This window comes from Vicugna pacos, chromosome 10 (genome assembly GCF_048564905.1).
Source record: "Vicugna pacos chromosome 10, VicPac4, whole genome shotgun sequence".
Classification (NCBI taxonomy): Eukaryota; Metazoa; Chordata; class Mammalia; order Artiodactyla; family Camelidae; genus Vicugna; species Vicugna pacos.
This window is the reverse complement of record NC_132996.1, coordinates 7142683-7165480: the sequence shown is the minus strand read 5'-3', so window position 1 is coordinate 7165480 and position 22798 is coordinate 7142683. Positions and strand designations below refer to the sequence as shown.

The window sequence follows — 22798 nt, the reverse complement described above, 5'->3', positions numbered from 1 at the left end:
TAAAAATTATGACTCACTATTCTGTACACCCAAAACTAGTAAAATGTGGTAAATCAGCTATACATCAATTAAACATTTTTAACTTTAAAAATTAATGCACATCCATACCATGAAACACCATGTCATTATTTCAAAGAATGAGTGAGCTCTCTATCTACCAATAATGTGTATTATTAAATTTGTGGGAAACATGCAAAACAGTCTAAAAATGACCTAATTTTTTGAAGGTATGTGCACATAAAATGACTAGGAAGTTACATGTCAAACTACTGGCAGTGTTAGCAGAGAGGAGAGGGAGGAAAGAGGAAGGCTTTATCATTTAATGGTATAAAGTTGAAAAGACTGCATTTTGTTAATGTACTGTAGAATTGTTGTGATTTTTTAAAATCAGTAAAAACTAAATTTTAAAAACACAAAGCCTTGTCCTCTTCTGGCTTGCTTCCTTTCAGTCCCTTCCAAATGACAGAATCTGGAACGGGAGCCTGTCTTCCCCCTACTTTGGAGGGGACTCTTGGAAAGGAGTGAGAAGGCGCTACATGCTGTAGGGTAGGAGAGGTAACATGGGAAACTTACTAGCTTTTTTTTTTTTTTTTTTTAGTTTTTACATTTCTGTACCACACTGAACTGACATAAAAATTTTTCAGAAAATGTTTGGAAATTGAGAGATAGTTGAAATAAATGGTTTATAATCATCGTTTTAAATCTGGTGTCATTATATGCTTTCCGATGAAATACAACACATGAAGCTCTTACTTCGAAGTTACACGCTGTAGCGTTAACCCAGTGGAAGTTGTCTAGCAACGAAGCAACATCTGATTGTGAAGTGGCTGAAATCTTACCATTGCTCAAAGGGAAAAAAAAAATGCAAACACTTCTCTTGATTGGAAATTAACTGATGACTTCCTCACTATTACATTAAACACATTTCAGTGGCTCTTCTGCAGTGAGCTATGGGACATTAAATTGTTCACATAAAACTGAATAAAACACCCAGGGTTGAGCTAGAAGACCTTAAACTTCCAGCTGTGACATTCTGCGCTTTCCTGATTCCACAGTTCTGTCTCTACAGTGATGTTTTCATTTCATAACGTTAAATCATGATTCCCCATAGGTGATCTGTCCTTTTGACCTACACAGCGCCCAGCTCCCAAGTTACCAAGTCCCCACAGCACACCCTACTAACCCTAAAACACTTAGGTGTGTCATGTGATTAAATAAGAGGGATCAAGCTTGGGGAATATGCTACTATAAGAAAACCCTAGACTTCTCTCCCTGGAAATCATTTTCTTGATAACAGTAGTATGAAGCAGCATCTTGTACACAGCAGTCGATTCACATACTGCCATAAATGAGCCAACTGAACCACAGACGTGAGGACTGCATGACATATAAAATCCCCACAATAGCTTTTAAAAGTAAAAACAATAAAATAGATTTTTTTCACTTATCTCTGGGAAGGAAGACATATGTGGCAGAACAAATCTGAGAGTGGTATTTCAATAGCACAAACTGGGTATATATGAGTTGATTCTAATAAATGAGACTTAATGTAGCTATTAAAACTATCGCCACTAGAGGAAAAAGGAGCTATTTTTTTTAAGTCTCCAGCTAGAATTTTGGACTAAAAAAATGCACCATTTTCTAAAATATTTACAGCTAAACAAATAATTAAATGAATCTGTTACCATAGTTGCCGGGTTGCGTGTTCAGTTAGGTTGAAATACCAGAGAAAGTACTCTTAAATGTCACACACAGAATGATTTCCTTGGAAAATATTACATCTATGTAATTAAATCATAGGTAAAGCTTTGTGAGTCTTTTTTTGTTTGTGAATTGTAGTAAGCAGATCCTAAAGTGGGCCCCCAGTCATCCCTGCTTCTGGGATACATGCCCTGTGCAATCCTCTGCCCTTAACTGTGAATGGTACCTGGGATTTGCTTCACAAATATCCTTTCATGATTCTGTTGCATAGGATTCAAACTTCAGTCGAAACTAGATAACGTGAAAATGCTTGTATTATTCATATACGCTTCACATGCCGGATATTATCAGCTCTTACGGCAATTGTCTTTGGAAACAGTTAGGTCATTATTATAATTATTATTCTGATTCCCAAAATAATTTAAAAATTACTCAAGAAAATGAAAGCAGGTTAACTGAGATCAGAAATATTAACCAGATAACACCATGCTACTACCTGTAAAAAAAAAGTATTATTAAAATATATTTTGGTGTCAATGTAAAAAATTAAAATAGAGACAGACCTTTAAGTTCACACACGGTGAAATATTCCCTATTTTTAGGTTTTTATATAAGGATATATTAAAATTGGTTTTAAGAGTCCAAAGGAATAGAGAGATATCATTTCGTGTTAGAGAATCTCATTTTTGTGTAATTCTCTCAAACAGCACCATCTGCCAAGGTCTGTCCTTGAAGATGGTATCATAGCCCCAGAAATAAACTAACTTCATCTGGTATTTTTTTTTCCAGTGGACTTTGGCACAAATTGTAACAATTTTTTCACCCATAAGCTATCTTTATTTTAAAGTTAGATGTCAAATCCTCAAATCGTTAGACACTTAGCTTTAAATGATAATGAAGCAACTGGTACTTTTATGAGTGGAACTGAAAGTGACCTGGAGGTTGTCTGGTGACCTGGCATCCTGGGAATTTATGAGCCTGCTCTGTGGAGGACACTTGAGTTTTCCCTGCTCAACCTACTGTTGCCGTTCTATAACTGAATATTGAACCGGGAGATACGAACTTGGCACATTTAAACTGCTGATTCTTAAAAGTTAAATGGGAATAAGAAGCTCTAAAATGTTGGAACCAGAAGATTTTGGAACTGAAGAGGAACTTGGAGACTAATCAGTTTGACTTCCTCATTTTAAAAATGAATAAACTGAAAATTTTAATTATTGCAACCCATGTTGATCCATTCTATCTTAGTGGAAAATATGACCAGAGAAGTTAAGTGCTCCTTTCAAGGTTGCAAAGCTTGTGTGTCAGGAAGCTACAATTCCAGCTGCAATCTGTCCGACTCTAAAACTAATTCTCCACTCAAGACACTCTTCTGTCTTTCATAACAATCGTCAGAAGCAAGAATCTGACTCAGAGGAATGCAAGAACAGAGAAGTCTTTAGAAAGGAGACAAAAGAAACCCTGAAACAGTGTAAGATGGACCTTCACAGAACACAGCATGTAAGAAGGGCTTTTCCCTCAAAGTGTAATTCACAAAATGTTCAAAATACAACTAAATTCAAAGATATGGTGACCATGTGTCAAAGATTTGTTTAACTCATTAGTGATGGAGCCGGCAGAATGGTAAAACTGGTTCAAAGCACATTTGCAGAACAGGGGATTATACAGTCAGCCAGGAAAGCAGTGATGAAACAAATGTGATAAATTTGATTTTTAAAAGCTAGTTCATATCTATGAGACAATAAAACCGTAATCTCTGGGTTTATTTTTTCTACTGAAGAATGCAATTAGTTACTACTGGTAAAAATCATTTGTAACTTAACAGTCATCTAACTACACAGAGTTCAAGCCGTCATCAGCAGTAAAGAGTAAATCAAAGGTGTTTTTTTTTCTCTAAAGAATTAGATCGTCTTTTGGTAAATCTATTAGAGAACACTCCAGAATGATATTGAAATGATACACAGTCATCCTTTTGCTTTATTTCCAAGTTTTGATAACTTTTCTTAGCTGCTTTTTTTTTTCCCCCAGGGATGAGAGATTGCTCAAGAGAGGAAGTTCAGCAGATCTGTGGACCAGAAAAATATCTGGGCCCCACACCCAGAGAAAAGTGCAAGTACTTGGAGAAAGCCCAAAGGCTCATCAGAATTTGAAATGATGCCAACTTAGTGTTCTTGGGTCAGAAGTAGCTCGGTTCAGTATGCCTTCCCACACATGGCAAAAAAGATTGAAGCCAAAATCCTGAACCAATCAAGCTAATCAGTTACTAGCTTTTGTTCGGAAAGAACACATCTGATCCAATTATACCAACCTTTACTCCAGCACCCTCAGGAAGGCATAATTCAGTAAAAGCGTTCTACAGGAAAGCAGCAATACAGTCTGGGAAACTATTTCCTGGTGGAATGATCATCCACGGGAAAATGTTAAGTTTCTACATAAACGGGCAAATAGCAGACCCTTCCTCAGAGTATAGCCGCCTGGCAGCTATGGGTTTAAGGTTATGCTACTTGACCAGCACTTGAGGGAGGGTTGCCGTTTGATGGCCAGTTAGGTATAGAGCAAAGTCTTCTGATGATGAGCCATACTGGGGATGGGGCTGACCTTCTCATAAAAGCTGAGGAGGCAAGCAAGAATGTGGACAAAAATTTAGAAAAGACCGGGCTCTCTCTTCCCAGAGGTAATCCGCAGGATCAACCTCATGCAGGGCCATCAATCTGCTCTAAGAGTCATTATGTGTACAATGGAACACCAGCCAACTGGACACCGGCACTTGGTAAAAAGATGTTCTGGGCATCTCTATCCTGTTCTGAGGGCAAATGCATTTTTACTCAGTTTTCATCTTGCTTCTTGCCTCAAAATGTGTTCTTGCACTTGGTCTCTGAGCCCTTGACTTTGATTCCTAAATGAGGCTCTTGGATCTGCTGGCAGATCTGACTTACTCAGTTTAAAAATCATAAAGCTTGAAGGATTCATCAAGAATAAACGTGCCTCTCCATCCTGAAGTCTTTCCATGCTGCCAAGTCACTGTCAGTGTGCAGAATTATTTTTTTGTTTGTTTAAAGTCTCTAATAAATAAAAAAGGGCTGTTCTGTAATAGACATCTGTTTTAATATACTTTTTCTATTCTCTTATACTTGCAAACAATAATTTTAGTCTAATTTTAGTTTTAGAAGTGTTATCCGATTAGTAACTTTGAACAGATAGTGATTAATTTAGAATACGGTGATGTATTAGATTGAGCCATATGAAATTGCCTTTGGTAGGGCGGGTATAGCTCAGTGGTAGAGAACATGCTTAGCATGAAGGAGGTCATGGGTTCGATTTCCAGTACCTCCATTAAATAAAAAATAATAATAATAATAAGTAAACCTGATTACCACCCCCCTCCCCAAAAAAGAAATTGCTTTTTATGGGTCAAAAACAATTATCAATTTCTTAGAATCCAGCCCAGTAGAATTTACCACCAACCAGACCCAATCTGAACCTTATTCTAGATAATTAAACACAGAACCCCATGGAATTACGTGTGTATATGTGTCTCTCTGTCCGTCTGGAAATATGTGCCTAGGACTTCTAAGAAATACTGATTTCATCTAATAACGTTCCTAGCAATTAAATGAGGTATATGTCTCCTCTCTCTGAATAAAAAAAAAAGAAAAAGAGAAAGAAATTCATTCATTGAAGGAATGAAAAGCTATCTTTTTCCTCTACTTCAGTTGAGACAAAGTCAGAATTTTTCAAATGCAACATAAACCATAAAGTAGAAAAAAAGTCACAAAACCATATCAAATTATAAGTGTAGTCAATTTCTAATGTAGCCTTAAATAAGCTATAAATAATATTTGCTCATGGGAATTAAAATTCCTTGTCCTTTTTCTCATGTTTATCTGGGGACCCTGCCTGGAAAAACTAAATAAATCACTTGTTCTCCATCCATAGTATTTCTCCTTTCCAGATTTCCTTTTCTAAAACCTCCTGTTCCTTTTCCTTATTGTGGGGTGTCACAGAGGCTCCAGGGACCATATATCTTTCTTCCCTCCATTTCAAAGTTAATATGTTCAACTATATTCAACATCTTGTAGTAACCTACTATGAAAATGAATATATGTATGTATATGTATGACTGAAACATTGTGCTGCACACTAGAAATGGACACACTGTAAACTGACTACAGGTCAATAAAAAAAAGTTAATGTGTTCGAAGGAAGTCATTAGATTCATTACTCTCATTACTGTCCATACTGTGTCTTAGAGGAAAAGCAGAAGTAAATGCCAGCTCCAGCGACACGTAACTGTCTATTCAAGAGCTATTCCAAAACTAACGTAACTCTGTACTGCCAGTGGAATTGAGCCCAATAATTGTACATGCTTCTGAAAAGCAGACTGACAGTCGAAAGTCTATTTTAGCTTCTCAGTGACTCCTTACTATGAATGTGCCATTCTCTATACTAACTAGGAAAGACGAATACCTGTTGCTGAAAGTATGCAATGTAAAGGCTAACGAGTTTGAGGATCTGAGATCACGGATCGAGCTCCATCAGTGCCCTAGTAAACGCTGAACATTGATTAGCAGTAAAGACAGGCGCACGCCTGAAACTTGATAGAGCAGGACACAGACCAACCACAGGCAATCATACAAGATCTGAATATGAGGGCAGTATCGTGCAGTATAATTTGAGGGGCAAATTTAGGTTCCCAGCTCGTACACTCAATGTAAAAAATATCCGCATATAGTCTCTTTCCCCCTGGATTTTTTTTTTTTTTAGGTCTTAGGAGAAAATGGACTCTCCCTAGAGATTTAATGTATCTAATTTCTTCTGAATATAAATATTAGTTTAACTCAAAAATGGTCTCCTTGTTTCTTTAACACAGTGAGAAAAAAATTAAGAAATATGACAAATCATCTAAGAAGAGCTGATATGTTTACAAGATCTTCCTTCTGAAGGGGCAATTGTAAACTAATTTAAAATTTTAATAAAACATATGCACTTTATCTCAAAGGAGACAGAGCCTCCTACTCTGTTCATGCTCAATGTAGATACCTGCAAAACATAGAAGAGTTTGAAAATGTTTTTGAGAAAACAATTAATTCTTGTTCTTCTCTCTTTTTGTACTGGCCGATGTCCCACCTCTTCCTTGGCATCTTACCCAGTAACTGTTGTCTCACAGCGGGCATTCTGCCAGCAGGAGAATCCTCCGGAGCCCCTATTCTAGAATTACTATGGTTTGGTTCTTCCCATAATTCTTGTGTATATTGCTTAAAATGTTCTTGTTATCACACACCGAAAAGTGATTCCCTAGCTTAAACAGAAGAAAGATTTTATTGAAAGGGTCCGGGGGGGTATCTCACAGACTTGAAGACAGAACTAAACACTCCAGACTTGGTAAGTTAAGGAAGCGGGGCAGCTGAAGGTATCGCCGCAGCTGGAGTTTAGGTACCTTCTCTCAATTATCACGTGGCAGGTCAAAGAGAAAAACGAGTCACCGTGCAACTGAAAAAGAAACGTAGATTGGGAGAAAATAGGCTGAAAAATGGAATTTTTATGGACAGGATAGAGAATAATGAGTTCCTTCATTATATTTATCTATTCTTAAATGAATATGTATTGTATAATTTTAGGAGTTTGAAAGTAAAACATCTCTCAGTCGTGGGATTATGCCAAGAATGACATCTTTGAATACATTATCCATAGTGTTCGTTAACAGTGGCGGGTAATGACCCAATGTTCTCCTAAAGAGACAGGAAAGCCATTCACTCCTCTGTAAGGTGTTGATTCTCTGCAGCTTTTGCGTCTGAAATTGGCAGAAATTTCACTGCCCCAGGAAAAGTCCAGTCTCCCCTCTCTGCCCCGCTTTCCTCCTGCAAAAAGAACTGAATCCTTTAAATGCTCTGTTTCTTTTCTATTATTTTGCTACCTTTTCCATGCAGTTCCCACAGGAACTCAGTTCTAGAAGACCCTGTTCTTTCTCCAACACTGTTTTGTTGGATCGTGAGGACAGGGGATATTACTGCCTTCTGTGGGACAGGAAAGGGAATTACGACTGTCTCAACAGGAAAATCAAATTTTACAGTGGGGAATATTGGTCAGAGAACAGCATAGAGAAGAAACAGCCCTCAGTTTTTAATGCGATTCAAATCCGATGGCAGGGATGAGATATTCTCCATCCATCCTAAAGGAAAGCGCAGGATGTAAACAGTATATACAAGCTAACTCCATTTGTGAACATATATTTATGTATTTTTATTACCATCTTCGATTTGGGTCACCCCCAATTTTTTTTTTCTTTTTGCTAATCAGGGTTTCCTGCTTTGTTTTGTTGCTTTTCCTGAAATAAACTTGTGGCATTTTAAGCATTAAAAAGGTAAAAAGTTAACTGCAGGTGGGTTACACATTGGCAGGAAGAGACCACATACACACAAACCCCCTGCTGTATTTTCCCAATTTACCAGCCAAGATTTCAGAAATCATGGAAGCAAAGTAGCTGCTTTGAGTAGAAACAGATGCCGCTGACCTTGGCCTGGCTTTTCCCTCACCCCTGGGTTCCCTACAGGGTATGCAGCTGGCCTGCGACATTTGCTGGCCAGAGGAAATCCTAAAAGAGCTGGGGAGGAATAAAAAGAATCAAATTCTTGCTGTGCCACTGTCACACTTGATGTGACGCTGATCGTTAGTTTGGTCCTAGGACATAGTTCAGAAAGCCATTTCCCTCAGTAACTCTGCAACGGATTCCAGCAGCTCCCTTAAGTTCACGGTGGTCATTTACAAATATATATAATATCTTTAAACCTGCCATTATCCTAGTCAGTATAAGTGTTCCATTAACCTCAGAGTACGTGCACAATACGGTCCTAGATAAAACGGGGCCGGGGGCCACCAACCTTGCCACGCATCCATCCATAAACCTGCTCTTGTGTCCCCTTTTAAGGGTTTTAGGCTCTGAGTAATCACTACCCACAGTGGAAGCTCAGATTCCCCTTCATCCAGCATGTTTCCTGACCTTCCTCTTTCTTCTAGCGTTCCATTCCTTTTGTGTTGTTCAGCCCCTTTAAGGGGACCCAGCTGGATTCTAAGACGTCAGCCTTCCCTCGAAGACAGAGCTGTGCTTGCCTGCCCCGCACTCAGCCGACCGTGGTTTTCTTTCATCCCAGAGTAAGTGGATGGTAGTGATTGACAGGAGACTGAAGGTGAAAATATGGCTGCCCATCTAATACAGGGAAAAAAAAATAGCCTTGAACTAATTCTTAGTGGTTAAAGATAAACCACCAAAGTAATTGGGTACCTCAAAAGCGATGCCACCAAAAGTGTGCTGCAGCTTCTTATTTTGGAAAAATTTTTGAAATGAGCACTATGATCCCCCTTTGGTAAAATAATGAAAAATTACTACCTTTTTGCCCATCTGCGTTTTCTATTTTTTTTCTTAAATAAATCCATATTCCTTCCACCATCTTGAAAGTCTAAAAAGTAAAATCATAGCTTCGAAAATGAATTGGACTATCAACCCTATCATTGCCAAACACAAGTTATTTCTAAACACCTTTATTAAACGTATGGCTATGTGCACAGTGCTTGGAAAGTACACCCTGCCATAGGAATGCCCAGCACCATCTACACCAGGTGTCGTGAGGACCGGGGCAAGGAACGAAGCAGTGACTCTGCCATGTGCTCCTATAAAGTATCTTGCTTTTCCTCATTTTTTAAAATTCCCAGTAAAAGTAAAGTAACCCTTATGACCAAACAGAAAGCCTCTGCTCCCTTTTTATTTCTAACGTGGCAAGATCTTCTCCCCATCATCCCCGGTTTCAAGTACTCAATTCTTTCTGACATTTCGTCTTTAGTTCCCTGCAGTTACAGCTGGGTTTTTTTTTTTTCTCCCCTCTAGCTTCTGCCTGCCCCTTTAGGTGGTCCCATTCTTTCTCTAATTATGTGGAACCAATGCACTTTCCTGGATTCTGAAGGCACATTGAATGGCAGTGACTGACCAGAGGGGACATGAAGGGGACATGTGCCTGCTTCCTCGAGCCAGAAAATGTCTTCATCTCATTAGCTGACGTTAGAATTGAGAGCAAGACAAGGCCTCGCCGAATCCGAGTGCACATCCCCAGAACTACACTACTGCAAATATATTTATAGATTACTAATATGGGAAAAGCCAGGACACCAATAGTATGAATTTATCATGCCGGTTTTATAAAAAGAGATACTTACATGCCTTTTTAAGTGAAGAGACATAATTAATAGATTTATTTCATTTTTATTATCTCCATTTTCTAATTGTTCTCAAATGAACGTGGAGTATGGATGGTTTTACGGTTTTGATGGTGAACTATTACCTCTGAAACGGAGCACACCGTATCTGGTTATGATAAAAATCACAGATAGTTTGTTGAACAGATCATCACCAGCAAATGTTCGTTAACCTCAGGTTGCTGGTTCCTGGTACCACCTGGGTGCCTGGGTGTCAGGGCAGTGAGGTCTGGAAATTTCGTGCTCAAAGCTCCTCTCGACTTCCCTCTCCTTGGCTTTCAAAATTTCCAGGTCAAGTACCTCTACCACCACAGTGCAACCCCAGACTTCCTGTTTCTATCTCTTTTTCTCCTATAACAAAACCAAACTCTCTCTTCCTGGTTCTCCATTTCCTCTTGTGTTTCCCCTACTGTTTCCAGACAGATCCACTATTATTTTTAAATGTCAGCATGTCCCTTTAGGTGAGACCCAGTGCGGTCTGCCTCCTGTAAGGCCAGCGTTGTCTGACCCTAGGATAAAGTGAACAGGAGTGCCTGCTTTGGACCAGAAACTGAATTGCTCCCCCGATTTTCCCTTCCAGGAAAAAAAAAGTCTTAAGATGATTAAGTTTGTTTACAGCAGAACATAAAGGAAAAACGGTACCACATTAGTAGATAATTCTAACCAGATGCCTCTGAAATACAGTCACAGTTCATTGATTAGAGGAAAAAGCAGAACACAAACTATTCTCATCAAAAAAGTGAGTTCATGTTTTATCAAGAGAAATATCAACAATACTATCTAATTTCTGGAGAAATGAATTAATTTCCTCTTTATGTTCCTCTCTGTTTCATAACTTCCTCAAACCAACTTGAATTCTTTTATAATTTTTAGTATTCTAAAGAAAGACTATTACCTGCAGCATTTCAGGTGACCATACATGGAGGAGAGCACGCCTTCTCCTGCGCTTACCGTGTGCTCCGTTTTATTTAGGCAACAGTATGAACTTAACAGGATCCAGGCAGCCACACAGAGCTGGGCAAATGCAGTCATTCCTGGCCTGGCTTTTTCCTCAGGCCTGGCTTCTCCATGGGACTGGTGGTCCCTCTGATCAGCATTGGGAAAACAGCTAAATTTTTATTATCAAGAAGACAAGAGATAACCAATGTTATCGAGGATGGGCAGAAAAGAGAACCCTTGGACACTGTTGGTAGGAAAGTAAACTAGTGCAGCTGCAATAGAAAACAGTATGAGGTTCCTTGAGAAACTAAAAATAGAACCACCATATGGTCCAGAAATCCCGCTGCTGGGGAAGAGCCAAAGGAAACAAAATCAGTGTATCTGTACTCCCGTGTTCATTGCAGCATTACTCACAACAGCCAACATAGTCGAAATTGGAGGGCATTACACTAAGTGAAACGTCAGGCAAACAAAAACCAAATATTGTATACCACTTATAGATGGAATATGGAAAAAAAAAGTAGAATCCATAAAAACAAAAAGTAGAATGGTGATTGCCAAGGTCCGGAGGGTGGAAGGAATGGGGAGATGTGGATAAAGTTATAAACTTACATTTATAAGATGAATAAGGACTGAGGATTTAATGTATCATGTGCTGACTATAGTTAAAATTTGCTAAGAGACCAGATTTTAGGCATTCTCACCCCAAACAGGGGATAACTGTGAGGTGATGGATGTGTTAATTAACTTGATCGACATGATCATTTCACAATGTATACGTGTAGCAAATCATCACTTTGCACACTATAGATATCGTCCCTCAGTATCCCCGGGGGACTTGGTTTCAGGAAGTGCCAGTGGTACCAAAATCTGTGTAAGTTCGAGTCCCACTGCAGGCCCTCCACATTCACAGATGTGAAATTGTGGGTACAGCAGCAGGACATTGTATATTGAAAAAAATCCATGTATAACCGGACCTGTTCTCAGTGCAAACCTATGTTGTTCAAGGGTCAACCAAATACATTTTTGTCAACTATACCTCAGTAAAACTGGGATGGGGCAGAAAACAGCTAAATTCTTAGTATGCCACTGCCTTTCACATACAGGCATAAATTACCATTCATACTAAAAACAAATAATCCATGTATTTTTAACATTAGTTACAAGACTATTTATTAAAGTCTTAGGTTTAGAGAAAAACTGAAAACAAAGAGTTCCCAAATCCTTGCACTTTTGTGTAAGGAAATAGTCAAACATCAGATTCCCCCAAGAGAACTAAATAGTCAAACATCAGATTCCCCCAAGAGAACTAAAAATATATGTTCACATAAAAATGTGCACACAATGGTGCATAGCAGCATGATTCAGTAAAGCTAAAAAGTGGAAACTACTCAACTATCTGTCAACTAATGAATTGAAAAACAAATGTGGTATATCCATAAAATGGAATATTATTCAGCCATAAAAAGGGATAAAGTTCTGATACATGCTACAACATGGATGTGTCTTGAAAATATCCTGCAAAGTGAAAGAAACCAGACACAGAAGGCCACATAATGTGTGATTCCATTTATATGAAATGTCCAGAATAGGCAAATCTATAGAGACAGAAAGGGGATTAGTGGTAGTCAGGTTGGGGGAGAGGGGGAAGGACAGTGAATGCTGATGACTACTTCTTTCTGGGGTGAGGAAAATGCTCTGAAATTAGATCGTGGGGATGGTTGCACAACCTTGTGAACACACCAAAACCCACTGAAATGTACACCTGAAAAAATCAGCTTGTCTGTTTACTGAATCAAAGTCCCATCAATGATGCCACATCCTCACTGGAACTGAAGGCAGGAAACAAAGTCCAGGACCTGGAGTCCCTGAGAGCGCCTCCATCCGCAGCTCTGCGGGAACCGGCAAGGCCCAGCTCTCTCCCGGGCAGCCAGCGCTGAGATCACAGACGTACACCAGGGCGGTTCTGAACCTGAGCCTGGTATTGGGACTGCTGCCGCAAATGTATAGAAACCCAAGTAATCTCGTTGAATGAGTGTCTCTGTCCCGAGTTGCTTCTTTCCCACTCCTGGTGTCTCTCTGCACCTGAACCAGTGTGCGGAGGCGGGGAGGCTAGTGGCTGCATGTGCTCCAGGCTGCCTCACTCTCTCACTGCTGAGGCCCAGCTTCTCCTTGAGGCCACTCTTTTATGTACTGTCAGCTGATTTTGAACTTATCATCCGTCTTTAGGTGAACCCACTTCTTAACCATATCACAGGCAGAACTGACACTGTTTGCTGGATCTCGGAAGCATGATAAATGGTAGTGATTCATTCAGAGCAGGGAAGAAACTACCAGTTTTATTTAAAGGACCTGTAGCTGATTAATCTTGAGTAGAGTAGAGCATAAGAGGTGGGCATTACATTAATAGGGCACCTCCAACATCACACCACCCAAAAAAAAAAAGTTCAGTTTGTCATGAAGGGAAAAAACAGGACACATTTTGTACAATGTGATTCCATTTTCGTGCAGAGTTCTCTATCTTGTTCTCCCTAATTAGTGTCAGAGTGAATGATTTTCTTCTTTTTCACTTACCTATTTTCTACTCTTTCTAAATCGCACATACGTGTCTCATGTAATTCTTAAAATTCAAAAGTAACATGCTAACCAGCATTCCTCAGACATAATGGGCTGAATCTGACCATCCCAGACAGTCATTTATGAGGCTCAGAGCAGGTACATAATCCTTCCTTCCTCGGCACTTGCAGGTAGGAGGGGGCAGCAGAGGCAGGGAGGGGACGGACAGGCTCAAAGTCCCTCAGGGGGCCCTGCCCGCCCAGAGCTCACGTTCTAAGAAATTTAAGCTCTCCGTCAGAGGCAGGGCTGACACCGTATCAGACTCTCTGCTGCACGCACATGATCCAGTCATTCTTTTATTAAACAACACTTATCGAACGGCCACGGGTGAGGGCATTGTTCCTGTCTTCAAGATGTGCCCGTGAATGTTAACTTTTTCTCCCACTTTTCACGTGGAAACAAGACATGGCTTGTTCTTCGGGGGCTCCATGGGATGGTCTCATCTTGCTGTTCGTTTACGTGATGCCGTTCGGTCCTCACCAAGCTGCCAGATCTGGTAAGTAATCCTGGGGGACAGCACCACCCAGAGGAAGAGCAACCCCTTAAGACCCATGTCCTCAGTACCCTCCATTCCTCCCCCACAGTCACCCCCTGTCTGTGGCGACAAGGGACAGGATATGAATGTTGATAAGCAAATGTTTTTGACTCGGTCCCCTGCCTGCCCACACAGGATCCCCAGCATCCCCCTGTTTATTCCACAGCCCTCAGGGGCAGGGACAAGGTCTGCATATTCCTCGCTGACTAGTTCCCTCCACTGCCCCTCAGGTACCGGGGGCACCTCAATACCGTAGTGTCCTCTGAGGGAACTCCAGGCTGTACTAAAGCCACCTGGACAAAGTTTGTGTTCGTTGAATTTTTAAAACTACACCGAAGAAGATCTAAAATCAGAAAAAGTTTACAGTGACACTTTTGTAAATGGAAAAGTTATTGAATGTTAAATATATTAATAATATTCCAACCCCAACTGACAAATTTGCTCAAAGCGAGGTTCACCCAGGGTTAAAACCGCAAAAGGGCAATTGCAGAGTGAGCTGTGTCAGCCTGCACGTGATAATAGCGTAGCACGGTGCTGAGACACGCCTAGCGGACCCAGAATAATTGAGTGATTTGGGGGATGCTCTTTAAATATGTCCCTTTAGAAAATCCTCATCTGCGAAGGAGCAGTTTCACGTGTGCAGTTAGTATTCGTGCATTTTGTCTGCTTGCACGGGAAACCAGTGGAAACTGAAAATGGCAAGGGTCAATTATTCACTGCTCTCGTCCCACAACATAAAGCTGTGATCCTGCCGCACAGATTTATCTCGCAGACATCCAGCACCTTATACGTACTTACACAATCCCCTATCTAAATCGTTTCCACACTTCTGGCATTCTGTTTCCTTACACCTCTGGAAAATAGCATGGAATTTTCCCTCTGGAAAATAAAATATACTTCTAAACTGAACATTTAAGTCTTCAAGAGCATGCCACCCCTTTGACATAAAAAAAAAAAAAAACCTCAAGAAAATTGAAGACCCTTCTAGGCTGTTGTTCCTAGAATAACATATCACACAAATTTCTCAGTATCTTACAAAGCAACTCTAAACCTGATGTGAATTTGAACATGAACTAATTACATATGCACGCGCCTATCAAATATTAAAAATGACTCAAGGTTCAGTGCATTTTAATCACACCACATATAAAAGTGTCGATGTAAGACCACCAAAAGATACATTGCAAACCAAGCGGTCGGTCTTTTACCCCTTAGCTAACCATCCACCTTCAGCCTACCGAGAGCTGGAGTAGGAGGTAAGACAAAGTTTTGTGAGGACCTTCCCTGCCCTTGGGAGGGATGGGGTACTCCTTTCCCTGGAGCCCAGTGAAGAATGGCTGCTGGAACTGGACATGTCTCCTGTGAGTGTGGTACACATGGTGTACTGGTGTCCTGTTCATGCCTGAGGCATCTCAGGGGTGAGATGCCAGTTGGATCGACCTCTAGCAGTGCAATCTCAGGAAACATGTTGGAAGTAAGTAAACTCCCATTTACCATGTGTCAAAGTTGTAGATTTCCTACGGATCATGTGAGAGAAGGAAAGAGCACAATTAGTTTCCTTATGATTGCGTCCTGCAAATTCTGCTATTGTAGCATGCTAGTTAACAAATCTACACATTTACATACCCCTTCAGTCCCCAGGTCTTTGCTGAGACTCCCTTCCCTTTTGAATCATCATAAATAATTAAGGCTTCAATTGCCCTCTAACCCCTGGCCGACTGGCTCTCTGAGGCTGAATTTAGCGTTGGATCCGATTGGATTGAGGAGTAATAACTCCACCCCTTCTCTTGAGAGAGAATTCGCTGGTTCCTGCTATACACACCTACCCGCCTAGAAGAAAGTGCATTCCCCAAGTGCCCCAAATCATGGTTTTTTCTATGCTTTTCTGCAACTCGAAATGAAACCAATCCTTGCTCATCTCTTTACGCTGCAATGGCCAGCTGCCTGCTGCTCTAGAACCCGCCTGGCGATACACTAGGCCGCTGAGTTTGCTCCGCTTAGTACAGCTGTCTCGAAAAGTTTCTTACAAGAAATTTTTTTCTGTTTGACAGTTTCCAAGCCTGTTGCTTCGGAGACGGAAGGCAGACCATGCGCTCCTCCCCACGGAAACTGTGTTCCCGCGGCCATGTAAGTGCTCCAGAGTTTAAGGAGCTTTTTCAAGGAAATGAAATGCTTGTGTTTTTCCAGCCTTTTTCTTCCTGTAGCAAGAACTGATCCCCGCACGGTGTCGATTTCCCAGGGACGTTCCTTTGTCCTTTCCTCAGTGTCAGGCGAGCGTGGGCTTTGGTATGTTGGTTTGTTTTTCATTGCTACTTGCTTACATTTAGGTAACCCCGTTTCTTTTCTGCCAAATATGGGATTAACCCTCTGCCAGACGGAAGCGTCATCTTCTTTCTCTTTCCCATTGTTTTATGTATTAGTTAAGCCTTATTTGTTGCAAGTTACAAATGCTTCTTTATATATTAAGAGAAAAGAGAGACTATATTAGTAGGTTGCAGAGGAATCCCTAAAACTGAAAAGGAATTGAACTACAAGACTGAGGAAAGGAAGAACACGGCTGCTCGGGGACTCTCAGCCGCTTTGTGGGGTGTGCCTGTCCAAGCCCCGCCCACCCCCGCCCCCACTGGGTGGCAGTAACTCTGCACAGAGAATTTCATCACAAAGGTATCTGCAATAGAAGAGGGGAGAGGGGAAGGGTCAAAATGCACAACAGTAGCCTCTACTGGTTAAGCAAATTATTGCAAATACACACAATGAACTACTGTGTGGCCATTTCGAATGACATTTATGAAAACTCTGTAAAAAAAAAAACACATGGGCAATGCTTATGGCAAAATATAAAGTGAAATGCAATGTGCAAAATATAAAAGCATATACATAAGGTGCAAAACTGTGTATAGTAAAGCTATTATTTGTGCTAAAACTGGAGAAAGTATATACAGCATGTTTATGTGACTCCACTTAAAAATATCTCTTGAAGGGTACACAAAAAATTAATAAAAGTAGTTATCCATCGCGGTTAGGAGTGGAACTGAGCAGATATAGTATATGAATGGGCAAAAGACTTTGTTATATATCTTTTCATATTTTTGAACCAAAATATTAAATAAATACGTATATATGTACACACACACACATATATATGGAAGGCAAAATATCAGGATGGTAAGAGTCAAAGGTTTATTTTCTTCTTTGTGTATGTGTCAACCAACTTTCCTCTAAAGAAAAAAATGTTCCTTTTGCAATTAAAGGAGAAGAAAGAAGCCAAACATTTTTGTCCATCTTTTTAAAATTAATTCCTTGTCAGAGAAGCTAGAGTCAATAAAACTCTAAGAGAGAAGGAAATTATCACTTGTGGAGTTTCAAAGAAGTGTCAGTAACTATGCCAAGGATTTCACAAGTTTTTCCCTTGGGCAACCAAGCCAGAGCATCAGGACGGAGTCTGAACAGAATATTCCTTCCACGAGCCTCTTGCATAGAGTGCTAAAGAAAGTGCTTCTCAAACTTGAGTCATTTGGGAACCTGGTTAAAAGGCAGATTCTAATTCAAAAGAGCTGGGTGGAGCCTGTGAGTCTGCATTTCAAACAAGCTCCCAGGTGTTAGCGAGGCTGCTGATCAGCAGACCACACTTCTGAGGTGCCAATTTCTGCTATAAATACCCCAGTTGCTCCTGGCGCATTTGAGAGTCCCCACCTCCAGGGTAAGACTCTCGACCTCAGGGTGGCCCACAGGCCAATTAACCTGGTAGAAACGATCAGCAACATTGTATTATTTATTTTACTTAGTTAAATTTTAAAATTTAAAGGAAAAAATAAAATAAATAAGAGATCTCCAACAAAAAGATGTGTTTCTTATGGCCCTTGAAGCATCTTCCCATCACTTAGTAAAAGTTGACTGCTTTGGAAAAGCAAGGACCGTTGCTGTTCTCCGTTGTCCCAGCCCGGTCCAGGCCTTTAACAGCACCTAGAAGAAAGAAGATAACCCTCACTCTTTGGGGATGAGGGGTCCTCCCCAACCAGAGATGGTGCCAGTGAGACACTTGGTGTCTAGCCTTAGCTCAGTCATTTAGGAGCAGTATTCCTTTGGGCAAGTCATTTCAGCCTCTGGCATTCAGATCCCTCACTTGTTAAGTGTGGCTGATGAGCTGCTGATGAGAATATGCCGGCTATGCCATGTGAGGCTGGTTCCACTTGCGGGGCAAGCTGCAGGTGTCCGCCACGAAAGACTGGACTTTGTCCTTGGAGCCTTGGGGAGCTTCTGAGGGCTTAAAAATAGGAGAATAACACAATGCTACGCAGGGGAACTAACACTAGAGGATGAGAAGGAGCTCCACGGTTTGCCTAACAATTGGCCAAATGACGTTTAACTATGTGCAGCTGCCAGACTGAAGGCACATTTCAGTTACAGTCACCAGCAGGAAAGAATTGTTCCAAAAAGCAAGGCCAGACCTCTGTTTACTCTTCAAACAAATAGTTGAGTTTAGCAAACAAAACTTTGATTAGAGGCCATTACGGAGTATCAGTTACTGCAAGTGTTTAAATTTTTATAAGTCTGCTTGAATGTTATTACATAAACATTCCACATCTGTGAATAAAACTCAGGCCTTCCCTATGCTAAGGCCTGTGATCAAAGCATGAAATGTGATTTTAATGAACATTTCCCTCTTGAAATTAATAATGACTACTATTATTTATTAAGTAATCCCTTCAATGCATTGTCTCAGTTTACTCTCAGAGAAACCGCAATGAGATAGATAATACTATATCCATTGCATAAATAGAAAGACAGGCTCAGGAGGCTAATTAACTGGGCAGAGGTTATGTACGTGTCTGCGTTAGAGTTTGAACTCTGCTGTAGCCGGCTTCTTGGCTCTTCATCTCTAGCTGGCTTGAAGCAGAAACAAAGGACAGACATGAATTTGCACGTTGTTCACCACTCAGAAAGCACTCAGCACTCATCCTTTGACCATCACACGTGCACATTAAATGGATAAACTCCATCTGTGAGCAGCCAGGAGTGTTATCACATACTTGGGGAGAAGAGTCACAGTGTGAGTGACACACCATGTACTTTTAGAGCATTTGTCGAAGAATGAATAGTCTCAAATGCAGCCTTATATTTTTTATATTATCAGTTTCATACTGCTCTGTGGCTGCACATAATTAAGATTTCAATATGCATCCAAACAAATATGTTGCTTTCATATACGTAGCAGATATTGGATATCTATGAATTCACTTCCTATGTGTGCTCAACTTGAGGATCGTGAGCTGATAGATAGAGCTTTTCTGATTGTTTTTCAGAAATAAAGTCACAGACAGACAAATACATCTACGACTTTATTTCATAGGTACCACAGTGACATCTTGTGGGAAAAGCATGCTGAATTGCATCTGTACGTTCCTGACAATTTCGAAACTACTTCCCTTTTCAAAGTGGAAATTGTCATCAACTCATTTTGAGATATTGACCACTGAAATATAGTTTGGCCCTATACAAATTTAAGATAACAGGGTTTCATGTCAATTTCCACGATGTTGAAAAATAATAAGCTATTTCTGAATCACGAATAGTCTAAGTTGATAAGACTTGAGAGGAGGGATCCTGATCATACCTACTGCACGAGTTTTAAATCAGTAGACATTAAAATGGTTATCTTGTTTCTGTTTTTAGAATGTAAATGACACAATTTCCTCCGAGAATGATTTGGAATCATTTAATTTAAACGCAGATAGAGAGTATTAAATTTTCTCCATGATATAATTCTTATTCCCCCAGGTTATCTTTTAAAATATTCCAATAATCAAGACTTATTAGCAGAAGATTGCTTACTAAGTACAAAACAAACAAATAATTATTCATTGAGTGCTCACTATGTGCAAGGCATTATGAACGTTTTCTTTTCCCTCTCTAAAACCTGCTGCTTTGATCAGCTGGCTAGAGCATGTTAGTTAGTTAGGTTGAAGGTTGATTTTATTCACGTGGGGATGAGTTTTCTTATCTTGCTTCTTGGGAAATCCAGTCATGCCCTGGCGTCTGAGAGGGATTGATTCCAGGGCACAGACACACCCCTTCCTCCATGGTTACCAAAACCCACGGAAGCTCAAGTCCTTTATATAAACAGTGCGGTTGGCGCCCCCTATCCACACGTTCAACCAACTGCAGATTGAAGTCCGTGAATCCTGGACCCGCGGATACAGAGAGTCGACATCATGTGTGACAGGATGGAAAGACAAAAGCATTTTAAATCAAACAAAAACTGCGTGTTTTTCTTTTCTATTTCTCTTCTTCTACTTTCTTTTCTATTTCTTAAACCAGATCCTGGATAGACACACATTTACTTCATTATTCTCTACCTTACTTATGCATTATGTGTGTGTTCTTCTACTAATAATTTTTAACACTGTTAGATATTTTTAAAAGATGCTACCCTAACCTGGGAAGACAAAGCAAATACTCTATCTTTCTAAATTATATTTGACCTATATAATAAGTCAGAGCAGATGTGGTTACTGATTTTAAAAGGGCCACGACCAAATAAATTCCTTTTATTTTCACGTATTTTATTATTTACTTACTATTTATCACCACCAGAGGGCATCTGAGAACTAAGCAGTGTTGTAACACAAGCCTCTATGAAAATAAGACTGCACCTTCCATCAGAAAAGCTAATTGTGTTTTGTGCCATAGATATTCAACAATTGCTCGATGACAGTTTTATAATGAAGTTAGTAAATATGCGTACACTTCCTATTAAGACGTTAAATTAGAACGCTTCTTTTTCTTTTCCATACAATGCAACAGTTAATTCTGTAATTAGAATTAAATTTGCAAATGCCAAGTACAATAATGGCAAATACACACCAAATTGTATTCTCAACTGCACCTGCCTACATTTTAAAAGTTGGTATACGATTACAAACAAAATATTGACTATCTGGAAAGGAATGCAGAATTAGCTAGGCAAGAAAGACCAGACTCCATTATTATTACAACTCCTGAGCATGTGATCTCTTCTTGGATATTTCACCCAACAAGGTTTTAAGTACCTACCGTGTATCACGCATTATCAGTGTTCTGGATTCACTGTCAAGGAACTCCGGTCTAGTAGAAGAGACAGACAAGCAGACAGACGAGGAGAGGGAATAACCAGTGTGCTGCTGGGGGCATGCACGGCACAAACTGGGAATCAGAACACGGAGGGGAAGCTCCAGCCCTTCCAGGCAGTCTGCTTTTCCTGGTCGGTGTCTACCTCCCAACACAGAGATCTAGGCTAAAGGATAAGAGTTGATGTGCAAATATGGTTTCAAATCCTGTTTCACACCCTTAGTAACTAAGACCCAAGGCAATTCTTTTAGCCTCTCCAAGCTCTGATTTTCCCTCAACAAAGCAGTAATAATAACGACACAGCCTACCACAGGGGGTGGCTGGGAGGACCAGAGACAATGCCTGTGATGTACTTGATGCAACAGTTGGCACTCGTCTTTTGTGAGCTATCATTATTACTATTATTACGTTCATGCTATGACCAATAGGCTTAACGGACTTCATAGTTCCAAGCGGGGGGTGACCAGGATGACACAGGGAGCATTTGCTTTCTTCGTGTCGTGATAGGTGACATCTGGTGGAGGACAAGATGAGGGTCCTCTGGGGTTAGAGGGGGATTGATGGTACCCACAAGATCTTGGCTCCAATCTCTTGGCCACTCTAACCAGTGCATTTTTGTGCTCTGCCCCTCACTGCGGAGTTTCTTTTTTCACTCTTTCTTTCTTCTTTCCTTTCTTCCTTTCCTTTTTTTTTTCTTTCTTTCTTTCCTTTTTTCTTTCTTTCCATTTTTTCTTTCTTTCTTCCCTTTCTTTCTTTTCTTTCTTTCTTTCTTTCTTTCCTTCTGTTATTATCACTGTTACAGAGTATCAGGGTAGAGTAGAATAATCATTTTTCTCTGTTGAATATGGCATTCAAGGTTGAAATACGTTCATTTTGTCTGCATACTGGTTTGGGTATTTAATACCTGAGTCTCTAGCATAATAGCATACCCAGTATCGATTTCCTAAAAAAAAAAAATCTACTTATTTAGAGGGTTGAACTGGACGAGATTCACAAATCATATTGTGTTTTTATTTTCTTAATCTTCTTTTTTATTACATTTGCTCAAAACTGGAAAGGCAACCGCAAAACTGAAACCAGATGGGAAAAGCTAAGCCAAAGGAAAACCAAATCCTGATTACTAACAACTATTTAGATCATATTTTATCAATCCGTGATTCAACAGTAACAAGCACATATTTTGATAAGAGTAGAATATCTCAGGCCAGAATTCTCTCTCTAACATCATAGATATTTGTGTCATGACGGAGGATGAAATAATCCAGAAAACAGAGGTGGAACGTTTATATCTCTCTTCCTCCCAGCTGTAAAATTGCCTGCTTTAGTAGATCAGTATCTCGTGTACCCACCCCTACCAACAGAGTCACAAAACAAATTCCTCCCCTAGAATCTCCAAGGGGGAAAGAACCTACAGGAAGTTCTCACCTTTTGTCCTTAGCTGACATATCAGGGCTGTATTTGGGAAGCAGCAAAAAAAAAAAAAATCTGGGGTGATTTTTGACCCTCAACTGGTGTGTGGATGAGGGGCTGATCTTGTTTTAAATGGAAGCCAAGTGAAAAGTGATGAAAGACATCAAAATTATGACTCTGTTCCCATGGTAAATATCATCTCAGCACCCCCTTTTTTTTTTCAGATTAAAGACAAAGGATTCTTGA

General features: G+C 40.1%; 2 long non-coding RNA genes across 3 annotated transcripts; one reads left to right on the top strand and one right to left on the bottom strand.

Moving 5' to 3' along the window:
• The first annotated feature begins 6951 nt into the window (after positions 1-6951).
• LOC140698919 (uncharacterized) lies at positions 6952-16162 on the top strand. 2 transcript variants are annotated; one of them, XR_012076927.1, is made up of 4 exons: positions 6952-7083; positions 8716-8850; positions 13904-13996; positions 16087-16162. It is a non-coding gene; the product is annotated as an uncharacterized lncRNA (long non-coding RNA). The 2 variants fall into 2 exon arrangements; XR_012076928.1 differs by lacking the exons at positions 13904-13996; positions 16087-16162 and adding an exon at positions 9581-9878.
• Positions 15150-16603, bottom strand: LOC140698920 (uncharacterized). Its single transcript, XR_012076929.1, has 2 exons — positions 15862-16603; positions 15150-15552 (listed from the first exon to the last, which is right to left on the bottom strand). It is a non-coding gene; the product is annotated as an uncharacterized lncRNA (long non-coding RNA).
• Between the last annotated feature and the right edge of the window lie 6195 nt (positions 16604-22798).